This window comes from Schistosoma haematobium, chromosome 2, assembly GCF_000699445.3.
Source record: "Schistosoma haematobium chromosome 2, whole genome shotgun sequence".
NCBI classification, from domain to species: Eukaryota; Metazoa; Platyhelminthes; class Trematoda; order Strigeidida; family Schistosomatidae; genus Schistosoma; species Schistosoma haematobium.
In genome coordinates this window covers 26,822,962-26,829,382 of record NC_067197.1, presented here as the reverse complement: position 1 = coordinate 26,829,382, position 6,421 = coordinate 26,822,962, and positions in this window count along the sequence as shown.

Below are 6,421 nucleotides of genomic sequence, written 5' to 3'. Positions count from 1 at the left end.
GCTGAAGCCCCCCCATTTTGCAACCTAGAGGTGTTGAAGGCAAGTTATACGATAGCAGGGGGGAGAACCTGTTCACTGTTCTTGGGATACCTATAGAGCAGTTGGGTTCAATCTTACATGTTTCCCTCTTCCGTATCGTGAGTTTTGTCTTCCCACCCTTTATTTTCAGGGCTGGAGTCTTTCGTTGTCTCTGTGAGATGAACTTAGGTTCATTCAAGTCTACTTGTGGAATATCTTTAGGAGGACAAATTTTCAAGTGTATAGGTTTAGTTGGATGTGTGCTGTTACACGACTCACATTTTAGTACATTACTGAACGAACAGCTGGGATTAGTCATGTCGTTATGGTTTTTGGTGTCAGTTGGGGTCCGTATCTTATCCAAAGGTTTCTGATCTGTAGACTCATCTAGATCAACAGAGTAATCAGCCGTATGTGGAGTGGTGTCATGCTTATTGTTCGTGTGTTTTGAACTATTTGCTGTGTTGCAAACTGTCTCTGGCTGATTATTAACTGTAACACTCCCATTCAATTCTATCGCTTCACGTCTTCTTACACGACGTTGACAGGGAGCAAGATCTGGAGTGACTTTCATATTCTTGTATGGAATTAGTGAGCTAATATTTTTGCTCAAATCAATAAACTGCTTAGCATCGTTACAACAGCCAAACATAAACAAAAGGGGGCAAGTCGATCTGTCTGAATTTTTCTAAGGCGGATGACTTTTTCAGTTAACGTTCGGCATACCGCGTGCTCTAAGGCAAATATCCCTTAACTTGGATGGGTGTGTGCGGTCGGGGAGGTTATACACAACTGCATTGAAAGAGGACATCACTCTCTTCGTCACTTCTTCAGCCACAAACTCCAAAATGCACTCAGCTTTAGTGAGTTGTTCAAGATTTCTGTCTGTGTCAAGGCCCCATATATGATTGAGGTGTGCTAATTGCTCAAGTTTGCCGTTAATTTCGGATAGAGAGCTTTGTAGCTGTCGGATGTCAGTATTTTGGTGTGTATGAGGTGGACCATTGGACTCTTTAGTTTTTGAAATTTTAGATTTAGGCCTTGGTAGCACATACTGTTTAGTAGACTGTGCTGACTTTTCGATGCACGTAGGTATAGTGTCTTGTATGTCAACCAGTCTTACCGTTGGCATACTGCACGTAGAGACAGAGGGGCTGCGACATGGAGAATCTGGTGATGATAGAGACATTTGTGTACAATACGCATATTTTTCAGTAGTTAAAGGTTCGACATTGTCAAGCACTGAGTCGTCAGTTGTCGGGGTTACAGATTTGGACCTTTTATTTGGCTTAGAAGTTGGTGAAATTTCTCTTTTACTGGAGTTATTGGACATGATATGAAAATAAGTGAGCACAGTGCTCGTTAAATTAAATATAATATCTGAGTATTAGTTGTTATTAAGTATTAACCTGGTTAATACTAGGATTAGAGACTATGAGTATATAATAAATTACAGACCTATTTACGACTTAAGTCCGCAATAGGTGCAATATGAACTGGTAATTGTCCGTCGAATAAAAATAAGTTTTTTTCCTTATTTTTCAGGGTAAGATGTACGCGATGTACAGGATAGGATGATAATCACAGTATAATACACCCTACAAAAGAGCAAGCCGAAGAATTCCTAAACTACGTGAAAAAATGTTATCACTTTCAAAGTTCGCGCTTTTGTTTATATCATTACAAGATAGACCTGGTTGAATGGTATAGGGTGCAAACATCTGTTTACTGCTTTCAGAAATCCTTGTTTTAATGGTCAAGCAGAAAACTTTATCAGGACATTGGAAACTGCTATTGATTCTATAGCCCCCTCAAAATTTAATGAGCTGGAGAGGGGAGTAGATACCTTTCTATTGCAATATAGAAATGCCAGACATTCGGTGACGAAGAAGACTCCAGCGAAGCTATTGAAAGGAAGAATTCTTCGGTCGAATATGAGATTTTTGGTGTCTGCAGAAGTTACATAACATCGTGGGAATGATCTTCGACCATCCACGGGGATTGTGCTGAAGAATTTCGGGAAATCTATGGTGCGAATTCTATATGTCAGTGACTTAAGTACACACAATCGACATGTTGATCAAATACAATTCCAGGAACCAGGTGAGTCTGTTCCAATTTCGGTTGTTAATTCTAATACTAATGAGCACATTCTAGATAATACAGAGTCCTTGTCCAGTACACTTTTCGACAGACACAGGATGAACTTGAGAAGAAGACGTACAATTGATTACAGACACCTAGACTCCAATTTAAGCTGTGGCGGACGTGGTTTTTGAATGAGCTGATTATTCCTTTGCTTGATTTCGAATTCCAAATTCGGTACATTCGTTTGTGTTTATCTAGTACTTCTTGATCCAACTGCGTTATTTCTGGGATTCTTAGTTCGTGCTACAATTTAAATACTCCTTATCATCATAATCCACCATAAGACTCTTAACCGACCAACCTCGTGGAAATGCGAAAATCATCAATTTGAACAACAATGCAAATAAAACATACTCCATATTTAAGAAACTTATCACAGAACCAACTAAGCTCTCACACCAGGACAGCAAAGCACATATTAGTATGGCAGTAGACACATCCAACTCTGTAATCAGAGGAAGCTTACAATAATTTTTAATCAACGGATGGCAACCTTTACCATTCTTCTCGAGATGGTTGCAAGACACTGGATCGAGATATAGCACATTTGTTAGGGAACTACCGGAGTGTATTGTGTTATACAGAATTTTCAACACTGTGAAAAGCCGAGACATGCATATTCAGTGATTTTCGTAACGACAAAATGAAGAACACAGTTTCCTATTTGTCACGCTTTACATGTTACCACATTTAAGTTCATTGTCTATTGCTTCTCTGTATCAATAGTAAAGAAAAGTACATAATAGTTTGGGTACATATGTAGAATTATGGTCTACTATAATATTAGTACTGCTCTAATAATAGACCTAATCCTTAAATGGTAGATTTGTCATGATGTAACTGCCTAATATATAAGATCTTACGTGGGTGTCACATCATTATCTACACTGACTCATCGTATCATAATAATCACCAATACATGATGGAGTACAAGCTTAGGCTACAGATAGAACATTATATTTAGTATGAATAAAAGATATAAGATAACATTCAAGAGGGACCACGCCTGCAAGACCGAGCCATGCCACCCGATCAACTCGAACTAATCCAATTCATTCTTCCCGCCCTCTTCGTCGTTGGGTTTTTCTCCGTGTTAAATGTTGAATGTCTATTCCCCATAATGTCTCGTGTTAGGGCCCAATGCCACTACATATATACACGCATTGCCATGGTTGCTGAGTAATAAACGCTATCTCCGCTGTCTGTCCTTCTGCTTTATTGGCCACGGCCTTTAGTTGAAGATTATAATATAGCATCCTTTTAGGCTTTCCGACACTATGTTGAAGATTTGTTCTGGATTATTATTAAATAGTACTATCGGATTTAATCTTTCTCACTATGCCATCGGTGCCACCATATATAGAGAAACCTTTGTTATTTAAGTGAACTCTTTTGTAATTGTCATCTCAAAGAGCAACTTAAAAGTGACATACATTTCATAAAAACTGTTATCATATTGTTATGTAATACACGATTTATATTGTAACTGTAACTTCTTACCTTTTGCTTTACTCATAAACAGGCGCTTGGGATCGTAGTGATAACTGTTGTATTATTGGTACCTATGCGTATTGCTATATATTGAATAAGCTTTTTTGTTGAGATCCACCGAAAATTCACTCTTTGTAACAACTACAAACCTCTCACATTTTCTCCAAGCTCGTCCTTAGACAAATACTCCTCACAAGCGTCACGACAACTAAACTACATCCCGCAGTTTACTCCAGATATACAATATATTTCTGGGGTATACAATTTAGTGGCAGAGTCCCTGTCTCGTATAATTTTCTTGAACAGTTTCCAAAGAATCGACTTCCTTAAACTCGCTCAGATTCAAACGGAAGACACCGAGTTTCAACATAAGTTGTCCTCAATAACCCTGAAACTACAGATCCAACAGATAAAAACATGTGGAGAAACTGTATTACGTGAGAAATCTACAGGTAGGGATCATCTAGTCATGCCGAAACATCATGAACGCAACATCCTTAATACATTGCACGAATTCTCCAATCTAGGTGTCCGAGCGACTATGAGGCTCATAGATGGATGCCTTTGGTGGCATGATATGAATAAAGATGTCCGGTAGTAGACACACGTCTGTTTAAGCTGACAGAAATCTGATGTAATCAGTTCCTTAGGATCTTTTGCAACTGCTGACCCTCATTTCGACCATGTTGTTCTTGATTCGGTAGGACCTTAACCAGAATCCATTAGATAGTCTTACCTCTTAACATGTAAAGACCATTTCACAGTTGTAAGAAGCAGCACCCATTGAAGACACCATTACTGAAACAGTGATTCGCACCTTCGTCGAACGATAGGTAGCAATATTTGACTGCCCCTCGTCTGCGACTACAGATCGTGGACGCCAGTTCGAATCTGGACTTTTCCGTTGTCTTACCACATTATCAGGAATCACAGGATTCCGAACGACCACCTACCATGCACACGAAAATGGGTTAGTATTGCAATCTCACAGACAGTTGAGAACTTCACTCTCATCTGCAAACGAATCATAACAGAATCGCAATACTCGGTATTCATGATGCATAGATGGCTGACGTTTGGCATACAGCAGTGCGACTCATCTACGTAGTGAAATTTAGACATACAGGAGACTTCGCGGAACCTTCGTTTTCCTTAACGAATGCAGGTTTAAATATCTACAGGGGTGGACTTTTGAATGCTAAGTGTTAAGTTAAACTTGTCTACAGTTCCCCGCGATCAAATACTATCTTCGTTCGAACCCCCCTTCTTGTACGTTGAGATTCATTACCCCAGCTACTGAAAACTGCGTTCGAAAGGACACTTCGAAGTCCGTCACTGCAGACATAAGTCCTGTATCGTAGGTAAAAACAATACTAACGATAACCCCAGAATGGGAAGTCTTAAGGGTACTTACTTAGAAAGGAACTATGGTGCTTGTATGAACTAACGATTCTTTTGTACTTGTTGAATGCTTGATTTCGAATTCTAAATACAATATATTCGTTCGTGCTTATCTAGTACTTATTGATCTAAATGAGTTATCTCTGGGATTCCTAGTTTGAACTATAATTCAAATACACCTAATTATCGCTGAAACTCAATCTATGTTGCCTTTTCACCAAACAATCGAATATCCCATTCCTCAAGGCACAGATGCAATCCCCGATGATTAATAACCAGAAGAAATTTAGGCTGTTATCCGAAAAAACGCTTTTCAGGTGCGATTAATTTTCCAGAACACTAAAATGAGTACTGCATAGAAGAGGTTTTAGAAGTTTTTTTTTTATTTTTCTGTTCTGTAGCCACTTGTTTGCATTTTCTGTTTTTATTATTGCATCAGATAGAAAACAGATGAAAATACTTTTTTTCCTAATATGATTATACATGTGTATAATTGCTCTTGTATAAAGGATTATTGAAATCATATTTCTGAGACAACTTACCGGTAGCCGCATGGTATTTATACTCATATATGCCCGGTTTTTGCTTTTTTTTTCCTTCTTTTTGCAAGTGCGGGTTTTTTCTACCTGCACTCAAATTTTTATCTTTTTCTTTTCCTGGACGACTAGAAAGGATTAAATGCCGATGACGAATCGAAACTGCATGGCACTTTATAGCAAAGTAATTCAACAGGATGCGGCTGGACATAGCAAGCTATCATTATAGTGTTTGCTTATGAAGGTTGAACACCTGGCTTGCCATATCCTAGGGTAATCATTACCACATTTAGAGAGTGGGCCGTAGTGCTAAGTAAATCCTGAAGAAATGGCTCTGCAGGCCTTTCACAGTGACACTGACCTCATTAGTTTTGTGGTGGCATTGGACCCTAACCACACAATCCTCAAAAAAGGAGAAAAAAACCAACGATGAGGAAGGTGGGAACAATGGATTGGATTAAATCGAGTAGATCGGATGGCATGGCTCCACCTTGCAGTCGTGGTGCCTGTCGAATGTTACCTTATATCTTTTACTCACATTAAATAAATTGTTCTTTCTTCAGTCTGAATGTGTTCTTCATCACATTTTGGTAATTGTTATGATACGATGAGTCAGTGTAGATAATGATGTGACACCCACGTAAGATCTTATATATTAGGCAGTTACATCATGACAAATCTACCATTTAAGGATTAGGTCTATTATTAGAGCAGTAATAATATCGTAGTAGGCCGAAGTTCTACAGTATCACTGGACACACCTGGCTGAAGGTGCTCAGTCACGCCTCCTCTCGAGATCAGGAGTGAATAGGCGTGCTACGTATCAC